This window comes from Myotis davidii, unplaced genomic scaffold (genome assembly GCF_000327345.1).
Source record: "Myotis davidii unplaced genomic scaffold, ASM32734v1 scaffold184, whole genome shotgun sequence".
NCBI classification, from domain to species: domain Eukaryota; kingdom Metazoa; phylum Chordata; class Mammalia; order Chiroptera; family Vespertilionidae; genus Myotis; species Myotis davidii.
This window is the reverse complement of record NW_006297021.1, coordinates 1,938,212-1,950,955: the sequence shown is the minus strand read 5'-3', so window position 1 is coordinate 1,950,955 and position 12,744 is coordinate 1,938,212.

The window sequence follows — 12,744 nt, the reverse complement described above, 5'->3', positions numbered from 1 at the left end:
GCTGTGCTGGCTGCCTCAGTTTCTCAGAGACTACGAATTTGATGAACGTCTTTTCCCCACTGCAGTAGCTGCTTCATTTGTTTGTTCTCCCATTTTTCATTAGCTGCTAAATCGCCCCTGTGGCTGCAAACCCGTTGTGCCTGACTCAGCCAGTGGGGAGTTATGGGAGCTGTTCAGGGACAGGGGAAGGGTGAGGGGGGCCCGGCCTGCAGGGAGGGTCAGTGGTGCCTGCTGGGCTGCCTCAGAGGATGTGGCTTAAGTTAGGTCCTGTCCTTTGGCGACTTTAGGAGGGGAGACCGTGTCCTCTGCTCCCCACTTTGACTCAGGGGCGGAAGTTCTCCTTGCTCTCTGGCCTCATAACTCAGTGGATCATGGTGGGATGCGGCAGGCAGGCGGCTTCTGCAGCTGCACAAGGGAGCGGGCAGGCGGCTTCTGGGGCTGTACAGGCCATGAGCAGGCAGCTTCTGGGGCTGTACACAGGCATGGTCAGGCGGCTTCTGCAGCTGCACATGGGTGATGGCCTGTGGCCCGGTACCCAATCAGGTCACGGATGGCAGGCAGGCAGCTTCCAGGTCTGCTCACGGGGCCGACCTACACCCCTGGACCCGATGGGGTCACGGGCGGCAGGCAGGCGGCTTCTGGGGCTGCCACTCAGGGGCCTGGATGGCAGCTGGCAATGGCGGCTGGCGCTGTCCTGCCCTGCCTGCAGTATGCAAATTAGCTGCCATCTTTGTTGGTGGTTAATTTGCATATTGTGCTTATTAGCCGATGGGAGGTGTATCAAAGGTATGGTCAATTACCATGTTTGTCTATTATTAGATAGGATTATCAGTGGCTATAGAGGGGCATATAGTTTAGTTCCACCACTAAAAATCTGATTGCTTATATTATGAATGAAAATGTACACATTTCTGATTATTCCATGTTGTCAATTTATATATTTATAGTTCTGAGTTACTTGTATTACTTTTTAACCGAAATGTATATTTTCTCAAATTATAAATACTTTGTAAGACTTTAGAAATTAGAGAAAGTATTTTCACTGGCTGTTAGTTTTCTAAAGGAGATTTTATTAGCGTCCTTGATGAAAGTGCACACCAGGGGGTCATTGATTTTTATCTGCTAATTACATCCAGTACAAGCTCAGAGCTTTCAGTTCTTTGAAATATGTGTGTGTGTGTGCCCTGTTTTATAGAGGTTGTTGAATAATATTTCTAACTGTAAAAAATGGAATTGGGCTATCTCAGAGAATGAACAAAGTATAATTTGTCACAACTAATATTGAAATTAATCTCTGTTGTAATACCTAATTTGTTGGATTTGTAGGAGTCAGTGTTGCTACTGTAACATTAAAGGGTCCTATTTTATCTGTCCTTTAGAAATAGTTTAGAAAAATTTCAGTGTTCTCAATCCTATATAATAAAGAGGTAATATGCAAATTAACCCTCACACCCTCATAAGGTGGCTGCCTAGGAGGCAGAGCTTTTGACTCTGACTGACATAGAAACCAACCAATCAGAACCTAACCTGGGTGAACTGCGAAGGCAGAACCTAAGGTGAGGGTCTTGGAGGGGTTTTAAGGGCAACAGCTATTTGGTGTAAGGTGTAAGAAAGTGGTTCAATTTTTTAATGATAGCATATGGCTTGCTATCAGTCCAGATATAGGGATTACATATTTTTGTCTGCCAAGAGCATCTCCTCCTCTGAATAAGGCTTTCCCCCCCATTTAAGCAATCCTATTCTATATAATCTATCTATACTAATAAAAGGGTAATATGCTAATTAGACTGGGTCAACCAGCCATCTTCTGGATGTTCGACTTCCTTCCAGATAAAGCCATGGTGCTGGGGGCCAAGACAGAGGCAGTTGGGGCGATCAGGCCGGTAGGGGAGTGCAGTTGGGGGCGAGATCTGGCTGGCAGGGGGTTAGGGGTAATCAAGCCAGCAGGGGAGGGCACTTGGGGGCAAGATCGGGCTGGCAGGGGAGGGCAGTTGGGGGCGAGATCAGGCTGGCAGGGGAGGACAGGTAGGGGTGATCAGGCAGACAGAGGCAGGTAGGGTCTATCAGGTCAGCAGGGGAGAGCAGTTAGAAGTGATCAGGCAGGCAGGCAAAGGGGTTAGGGATGATGAGGCAGAGGGGGTAGGGGCAATCAGGCAGGCAGAGGCAGTTGGGGGCTATCAGGCAGGCAGGCAGGTGAGCGGTTAGGAGTCAGTGGTTCCAGATTGTGAGAGGGATATCCGACTGACGGGATAGGCCTGATCCCACAGGGGCCTAAACCGGCAGTCAGACATCCCCCAAGGGATCTCTAATTGGAGAGAGTGCAAGCTGGGCTGAGGGAACCCCCACCCTGTGCACAGATTTTGTGCACCGGGCCACTAATTTGGTTATAAAAATATTTTAACAACTGATTCAATAAATGTCCGAAAAGTCAGAAAACCCAATAAAATAATCCCTTTATTTTTCATGCCAAATTACCACTTTACCATAATAGTATAGGAATGTTTTGCTGGAAAACAGGACTCACAATTATGTATATTAAATAGGGAGACTTACTCTGTTCTACAGGGTGGTTACCAGCAATGATCTATAAAATATGTTTATTTCTGGATTGAATTATATACTTAGCCCAGTGAAAAAATGTGCAATGATAATATTGTGTTGGGAAATGAAGAAAATACGTTGCATTGAATAAGTTAAGCAACATAGACTAAATTTTTTAAATATGTTTTTGTTGATTTCAGAGAGAGAAGAAGGGAGAGAGAAAGAACCATCCATGCAAGAGATAAATAGTGATTGATTATCTCCTGCATGCCAATCAACCCCTAACCTGGGCATGTGCCCTGATTTGTAATTGAACTATCGACCTTTTGGTGCATGGGAAGACTCACAACCAACTGAGCCACACCAGCCAAGGCGACATAGGTTAAAATTTATAATTCAAAATTAATATAAAATTTGAGGTCTTGAATTCTCACCTGAAGCACGAATTTAAATGGAGTAATTCACCAGGATGTACATCATGAATAAAATCTGTAAAATCTATAATTCTAGAACTTCACCCCATTCCATCTGTGCTTCCATGCACTACTATGTTCAGAATTATCTATGACAGGATAGAGAAAGTCCATGCAGAGGTGACATGTCCATATATACTGATAATCAGATAGGTTTTTATAAATAAGAAACTGTATGATATGTCTGATTAATCTGATGTAAACACATTAAGGGCAAATATCCTAATGCTAAAATCCATAACCTGTGAGCAGTGACTAATATTAAACTTTCTTAGTTAATACGCAAATGGTGCTCATGAAAAGATTACACATAAAGTATATAATAAGCAAGTAAGAAAAGTGAAATAAAATAAAATTTAAAAGTCAATTAATTCAAATGAAATCAAATAAGGATGAAAAAAATTAAAAATGGTGATGGATGCCAAATAAAATTCCATAATACATTGTTAGATTTAAGTCTACAAATAATAGTGATTATAGCAAAAGTAAATGGACTGAATTATGTGGTATGCTATAAAAATTATCTAGTAAAATCTTGTGTGCATGAGAAACATCTAAAACATAAGGAGCTAGATTGAACTGGAAAATACATACTAGGTCATATTCAATTTTTAGAAAATCCTGGTATAGCTTTAGGCATATCAGACAATATAAATGCAAGGCCTGGGATATCATTCTCACTATTAATTGCAGTATAGTTTACTTATCATTTGTGTTTCTAAACCTGCAAAAACACAAAATCAATAATTGCTGAGACTCACAAGATGGTAAACTGACCTCCTGCCTGCACCTTTAAGGACCCTTCTCTGACCTTCCTCTAGACCTGACCTTTTCTCAATCAGGGAAGGCTCCACTGGGACAAAACAACATGATATTGAACCTCCAAACATTGAATAATACTATTGATATTTACAGATAGAAAAAAAAAACGACATACACGCTTTTAAAAATATATTTATGGAAGATAAAGCTATAAATATAAAGCAAAGCTAAAGCAAGGATCGTCAGGTTCAGGATGGCAGGTACTCTGGGGCGGAGAGAGTGAGTGTGGTCAAGACGTGGGAGGATCTCAGGGCTTCTTTGAGTATTCTGTCACTGAAGCTTCAGACTGTGTGTACAACGTTTACTTTCTTGTTATTCTCCAAACCCTGTATGCATTGTGTACCATCTGCAGTGTGTAGTAAAGGCAGAAAGACATTTGAAAGTATGTAGATTACAAAGAACAAAAACAAAACTTACAAAAACTGAAAATAATTGAGTTCAGAAAAGAGTAGTTCTGAGTTAAATGAAGCACACTGAATCCTGAGTAATTAAAATGGGAAGTAATTTTCAGGTAAACAAAAAAGTGATATCGCCTTCCTCTATTCGGTAAGGCTTTATAGTTTTAGGAGCAAAATCAGGAGCCTCCTCTGTACATGTTCTTAGGCTCCAAAAAATAAGGTAGGTGCTTCGTCCAGGGGTACTGCTTCTAGGGCACTGCCAAAGTGTTAATGACATCAGTACCGGTGCCAGTAATACTTTATACCAGCTGTACTGCAGTAATTATCCAGTTTCCTCAAATGTCTATTTTTGAAATAATTATGGCTTTTGAAGCATAATGTCAAATAGACATTATGCTTGGGATAGACAAGAATTCTGTTTAAATCAATTTAAGAATTTGGCAATCATTCCCATGTACTTACTTTACTGGACTATTGGCAATAATAGGCTTGAAGTTGCCCAGCAGTGTTGCCCTTATCATTATATGTGCAAATTTTATTTTCAAATATGCATACACCTAAGCTCACTGAAGGCACGGTTAGGCTAAGCAGAATACGCTTTCTCCTGCTACGTAGTAATTAAAATATTATATAGTATCTCTCTTGATTAAACAAAAGCACACACACAATTTTGCTAAAAGGAATTTTGAGACTACAACCCATAATTGTAATATGTGATGGACTAGTGAATTTTATCACTGTCAATTATTACAAATATTTTTAATGTGAAATAAATTTGCTAAGCAAATTGAATGAAATGCTGATACTGAAGGCAGTTTGTACATACAATTGGCAAAATACACACACACACACACACACACACACACACAACACGAGTGATTGTTACTCTAGGCAATTAATCAATTGTGCAAATATAATGGTTTCATATCATCTCAAGGTCTATTTTGTAACCTCTAGAACATTGAATGTGAGAAGAACAACGCTACATAACTTAACACTTTTATTTTAGTCTCTAGACAACTTAATATTTTTGTATGATTTCAGTGCAGAATTCATTTTGATATGTATTTCATCACAATTAATTATATATATTTTGAAATATTGGCACTCAAAAGCTACTCAAAGTTTTCAAGCTTGGTTGCAAATGAAATCATACAGATCTTTTCAACTATCATCAAGAAAGAAACAGAATTCAATGCCTGAGGCATCATTCAATTATTTCTATCCCTTCATATCTTCCAATATGATGGAAACCTCATGTATATCTTTATCAAGTCTAACCTTTTTATTTTAATTTAATATTGTGGTTAAAATATCAAGCATTTAGTCCTGCATTTCAATTTTCTATGTTCCTTGATAAACTGAATTTATGTATTGACAGGAGGATTTATTACAAATACAAATATAAATATGTAAAAAAATGTTTCACTCTGCTCTACATCATGCAGTGATTCTATTACCTTTTGACTTTATATTCTAGGTTCTTCTGTTAGTATTTTTCCCAGTCGTAATATAGTGTACTTAAAAAAATAACAGTCCCAAGATTGAGTAACTTAAACATGAGAAATAACTCCATGGAATTCTATTAGAGGAAATGCTATTGATAAACAGATTATTTATTGGTAAAGAGACGGGTACATAATATAATAATTAGGTCATATACTAATTTTATTCTTATATTAATTAACCCACGCTGGTACATGTTCATCATTAAAGTTTAAATTGGAGTAGCTGAAAAAATACTGATAAAGAGCTGTAATTAAATTGTCTTATGAAGTAAGTACTTTTGCCAAATAAAAGCAACACAGAATGGGGGATTTCATGCAGTCTCTGCACAGACAAAGAAGGACTGCATGTCAATTTTGTCACTAAAATTTGTGATCTTGAGTTTCTTCAGTCCTAAGTGATGATTAGTGCCCCGCTGGTGTGCCTCAGTGGTTGAGTGTCAACCCATGAACCAGGCAGTCATGGTTCAATTCCCGGTCAGGGCACATGCCCTGATGCAGGCTCAATCCCTAATAGTAGGTGTACAGGAGGCAGCCAATCAGTGAGTCTCTCTCGTCATTGATGTTTCTATTCCTCTGTCTCCCTCTCCCTTCCTCTCTCTGAAATCAGTGAAAACATTAAATAAATAAAGTGATGATTAGCTGAACTAGTTGGCTTCTAATTCTTCTACCAGCCCAAAAAGAGAAAGAAAGTGGCCTTATTGTTCACTAAACCCTATTTTTCTCTGTTTTCAAATTTCACTTCAAAGATTTTTCTGCATTGTTCTCATCTATGATCCCATAGACTATGCAAATCACATTGATCCATTTTTCATGGAAGATAAAACTGTTTACTACTACAGTGAACTCAATATACTTTTTTAAAAAGTTATTATCTATATACATAAGAGCCTAAGCGACTGTTGTGACCAAACAACCAGAATGACCAGTCGACCAGTCGCTATGATGCACACTGACCACCTTGGGGCAGACACTCAATGTAGGAGATGCCCACTCGTGGTCAGTGCGCTCCCATAGCCAACTTCCTATGGTCCCTCTCCCCAGCCAACCGGCCCCCTGATAGATCTCAATCACCAGCCAGGCCGAGGGACCCCACCTGTGCAAAAATTTGTGCACCTGGCCTCTAGTTAAGAATATATAAAATGGTATTTAATTGTACTGTTGTTTCTTCAGTATGTATAAAAAGCACCTATCCCTGATGATGAGTAGATGCTCAATAAATATTTGTTAAGTGAATATGTGAAGCTGTAAATGAATGAATCATTCATTAAAATATTTAGGTAATTTGACTTAATGACTTCATTACATAAATAGAAGACACAGATTATTCTTCCACAGTTTGTGAATAACATAGTATATTTGTAATAAAATTTGGAGGGTATATTATCCCTACTTAAAATTTATTTAACCAGCTACCCAAGTTTCTATCATGTCATTTCCTAACGTATTTTGTTTTCCATTAAATTGATTTTGAGGCAGCCAAATAACTCATTTTTATCTGCCTAAAATAGACTTTCAATTTTTTTAAAATACCAGGAAAGCCCGACAAGTGTGGCTTAGTTGGTTGAGCATCTTCTCATGCACCAAAAGGATGCCAGTTCTGTTCCTAGTCAGGTTGCTTCTTGATCGCCAGTAGGGGGCATTCAGGAGGCCGCCATTTCATGTCTCCCTCTCTCTATTCCTCACTCTCTAGACAACTTCTATTTTCAATAAAAAACATATTTAAATGAATAGGAAAATACCAGGAAATTTTTCAACAAAAAAAAAAACTAGTAATAACATTTGCCATTTTCTTACCAAATTAACATTGACTACTTCCAAGGTTAAATCAGAGTAGTGGAAAAATATAATTCAGCATATTGGAAACTCCAAAGCATTTACGGGTATCCAAAACAATTTTTGACAAATATATGTATTTTTTTAATTTCTTACTTTATTTTTCTTTCTGTTACATTTTGTAGTTTTATAAACTCACTATCAAATTGATAGGTTTTCCCCATAACCCTTACAACACATTGTCTAGTTATTGTTCATTCTGGTCATTTACTAAAAGATATTTTTCCACATGTCACTCTATTTGTGTATCAAGCTTTTCCATATTATGATGGAACCTTTTTTTTCTCTCTCTACGTGCCATTACACAAATAACATAAGGAATGTGAAAATATTTTGCACTTACTTTCAAGTTCATAAGGTGAACCATTTATTATTTACCAGTTTGTGGGGAAAATATTGTGAAAATTGTTAGGGCAGTAGTATTTTAAATTGATTCAAATACCAAAAAAAATCATGAAGTTGGCCAGATACTACCACTTTCACACTGATTTGAAATCTAATGACATTATGATAAGGTACTGAGACATGGAAGAAGGGGGAAATAAGAGGTAAATTAAGAATATCACAAAGTCAAAAAATGATTAGGAGAAAAATTATAGATTATGTTTTATATTATACTATTTTGTTTGTTGTGGTAAATTATATATATTTTATAAATTAAAGTTTTGAATGCAGTTGATAGGCATAAATAATATTAGCACATAAAGCATCCTACTTCTAGATTTACATATCTTTCACCTGTTAGTAAATTGATTGATTTAACAAATAGAAAACATGTATTACATGTGCAGGCTTTCCCCCGATTAAAAAATCCTGTGTGTGTATATTTATATTCTAATGTTAGTAAATTCAGTAATATTCAGTATTGTGAATTGGATGATACAGAGGTTTATTTTAAATTTATATGGCAATAATAATGTAAGTTAATGTGTCTTTATTTCTGCTTATTCCCTTGATATGATATATTCCTATTAATTAGATTATCAGTCAAAGTTTATTTTACTATTTTTAGATTAAACAATATGGACTATATGTTAATTGGACTCTGTAATCTGTCGAATTACAATTATTATTTTATTGCTGCAGTTCTTACTAGGAAAAAAAAGTTTTGCCCTATTCCAAAATGATAGGTATTAATCAAAAGCATAGTCATTTAGGGGAATACATTATACTACATAAATTAGGCATAGTATATGCTTTAAATAAATGATTGAACTAGCTTAATACTGCTAGACTTTCTATTGCTTATTTGCAGAATATTGTAGTAATGATAAAAGTGTTCTGTAATCTCATTTATGAAAAGGGTTATTTAGCTTAAAGGTTTTCTAAGTGATTCCCAAAACGTTTGATCTCAGACAAAAAGAAACCCTAGATAACTGTCCTTGGACATAAATCAATTGTATTCTCAGACAAACCTGATGGTGAAACCCAAAGCACAGGAGGCTGTTTAATCATGTTATGGATTTTCCCGTCTTTATCCAACCTAATTCAAATAATTGGCAAGGGTCTGGTAATACTTATGACTCAGCCACGCACAGAACGATTAATTTTGCCTGCCAGTCCTGTCTTGTGTCCATTTCCCAGCACATATTTATCACAGATCAGCCCTGTAGCACCAGCCATGAGCTCTTCAAATCAAAGACCTCCTCTTTATATCCTTTTATTACTTGCAAAATCAGATGAAGGGATTGAAGTGTTCTCAATATTCAGTTAACATATTCTTCTACAGTTATTTCCTTTCACTGTATTTGGGGGTCAATAAAGCCCTACATGCTAATAATTCCTTTAATAATAGAATGACCCTTCATGTAAAAAATTAAAAAAAAAAAATCAGCAAGTATAACAGAAAACAAGTACTTTTCAAAAGAGGCTCTTTAAGGGTAATAGCAAAAAGGTTGCTCAAAACCTTTACTCAGTCCTAACTGGTTTGGCTCAGTGGATAGAGTGTCGGCCTGTGGACTGAAGGGTCCCAGGTTCGATTCTGGTCAAGGGCATGTACCTTGGTTGCAGGCACATCCCCAGTAGGAGTTGTGCAGGAGGCAGTTAGATGTTTCTAACTCTCTATCCCTCTCCCTTCCTCTCTGTAAAAAAATCAATAAAATATATATTTAAAAAAAACCTTTACTCATAGGGGAAATGTAAATTAATATTCAAATTAAATACCACTCAGGGTGACTACAGTCAAAAGATAGGTAGTGCTAAGTGTTGGTAAACTGGAAAATGACTAGAATTTTTATATATTACTGTGAGTATTAAAAATGGTTTGACCACTTTGAAAAACTGTTTGGCAGTACATACTTAACCTTAAATATATCGGTATTTTATGACTCAGCAATTCCATTTCTGGTATATGACCCACAGAAATGGGTAGTTATGTCACCAAAATATATATATTTTAAAACATTCATAACAGTTTATTCATATAAACCCAGTGTTAATCTATAATGCTTATTAATAGTAATACAAAAGAATGAGTTATTCCTATATGCAGTAATATGTACCACTCTCAACATTAAATTCTTGAATAAGAATTATTCAGCTATAAAAGTTTACATATGGTATGCTTTCATTTTCATGAAAGTTAAGAACAGACAGAACTAATAATATTTGGTGATAGAAATCAGAGTGATTACCTTTGAAAGGTGTATTGACTATAATTTATGTTTACTACAACTTAGTTGCCCAGTTGACAGAATAAAATTAATTAACAAAGAACTTCTAAAGTGGTTATTCTTTGGAGAAAGCACTTAAAACCAATAGGCAAAGTGGACAAAGATATAGTAAGAGGGCATAATGACTACAACTTTATCATCAAAATAAAATAAAATTTTATTTTAATTTAATGAAGTTCAGTTCCGGTGGGTGTGTGTATTTATTAGTTGAAGCTCTATAATATTCTGATGTCTTCTGCAAAATATTTCAATATTATCTAAAGTTATATAGCATTGCTTAGCATCTCAACATATTCTCTCCTACTAAAATACTGTTTTACTACTTGAGTGTTTTTTGTTATTTTATGCAATGAAGCTTTATTTTCATAGTTCTTCAGAATATATTTCAGTTGTCCACCCACTATTTCAAGTGTGAAATGATATCAATTGTGGGGCGCGGTTATGGTGTTTTGGCCAGGTTCAAGCCTCCGACCTAATGAAAGGACAGGGTCCTCTCATTGTCACGTGCAAGTCCCAGCTGGAGGGCAGGGCCCTCTCAGCACAATCATAGCCAATGGCTGTGGTTGTAAGCTTGAACCTATGGTCCTAACAGGTAGCCCCACGTGCCTTGTGATAGAGCAAGTTTAAATTTATAGGAAATAAATAGTTTAAATTTATAGGAAAGCATAAGAGAATAAATAATTCTATACATTATATATACAATGTCATTCATGGTTATTATTTTTAGTTTTCTTTTGAGGATAATCCACTGAATTTCTTTGCCAGTGTAATTTCAGAGTGAAGTTGTCTTTGAGAGTAGATTTCCACAGAATCAAGAGTATAACAGTCCAGTTGATAGAATGCTAAAGCTAATTGATTTGGGGATCACAAACCAAAAGGAACCAGATGCAAATATTGTTAAAGAATCTTAGTTTGGTAGACAACTATATGCCACCAGAATCAATAAGAAATATATCTCCCTCAAGAGAAAATGGGGAGCCAAATCAAAGATAAGCCCCTGAAGTCATGTGGTCCTCAGGATGCATTCTGTACTATATGAGTTATGGGGAAACACCATTTAAGCATGTAATGAATCAGATTTTTAAATTACATGTCATAGTTGACCCTCATCATGGAATTGAATCTCCTGACAGTCCAGAGGAAGGCCTTAAAGATGTGTTCAAGTGCTGTTTAATCAGGGACCCTACAGGGAAGATACCTATTGCTGAGATTCTGCCGCACCCATGTGCTCCAACCCAAACTCCTCCAGGTAGCCAGAGGGAACCTCTGAAGAAACAAAACATGTTCTGGGCCAACTTGCTGCTCTGCGTTCTGCTAACTCCGTGTTGAAGGTCCTAAGACTGTATGTGGGTACCTTAGCCATCATGAAAGTCATGATTTCTCTTTATCATCCAAGGCTTTTAATACATGGATAAAAAATGATTTGCAGTTACTCAGAAACCATCAAATATCACCTGTATAATGCATTGGGTTTTATTTTTAATCAGATTTTTTATTTTTAGAAATAGTCTGGTTATATCTAGAGAGATAATATCAACAGGGGCCTATGTCCCTTTCTTTCACGTGAGGAATTTATTGTTTAACATTCAAAATAATATTGATTTGGGGAGTAAAGCAGGAGCAATGTAAAACGGAGCCTCAGGAGTCTTATAAGCAAACCTCAACTCCATGAGGAGAGAAGGGAGCTTGAGGGCGATCAGAGATGTCGCCGAAAGATCTGTGTTCAGATCCACAGGCCTGTTTTGTTTGTGTTTGTCTGTTTGTGTTATTACTTTTGGATGCAGAGCTACAAACTATCATCATCTTTAAACCAAGAACTTAAAACATATGGCCAAGTGTCTGGGATACAGACCTCATTTTTGTCAGATTAAACAGTACAGGCTAAGTTCTTATCAGAATTTCATTTTGCATTTCTCCTTCAAAGACTATGTGGAAAGTCACAAACCTATCTTACACAAGTTTCTTGTTTTGTTTGTGATTCCAAACTTGGGGTGAAAGAAATGTTATTTGACGAAGGGGCATCTGGAAAGAGGATACTGATCCCAGGAGAGAATGTTGAACCAAGATTCACTGTGAGCAGAGATGAATGATAAAGACACTATTTATAGTTTTTTTTCTTTTGATATTTGCTTATTGCATTATACATTGGATTTGTATTCATCATAAGACTGCATTTTAAATCCAATGCAATGCGATAAAGGGATTTGAAAAATCAATATTTTGCTTTTTATAGTATTTTGCATTTATTAATATACTAGAGACCTGATACACAAAAATTTGTGCACTTGCGGGGGGGGGGGGGTCCCTCAGCCTGGCTTGTGCCCTTTCACAGTCTGGGACCCCTCAGGAGATGACCACCTGCTGGCTTAAGCCCGCTCCCCGGGAGATTGGGCCTAAGCTGGCAGTCAGACATCCTTAGTGCTGCTGAGGAGGCAGGAGAGGGTCCCACCACCACTGCTGTACTGGCAGCCATCAGCCTGGCTTGTGGGTGGGCAGG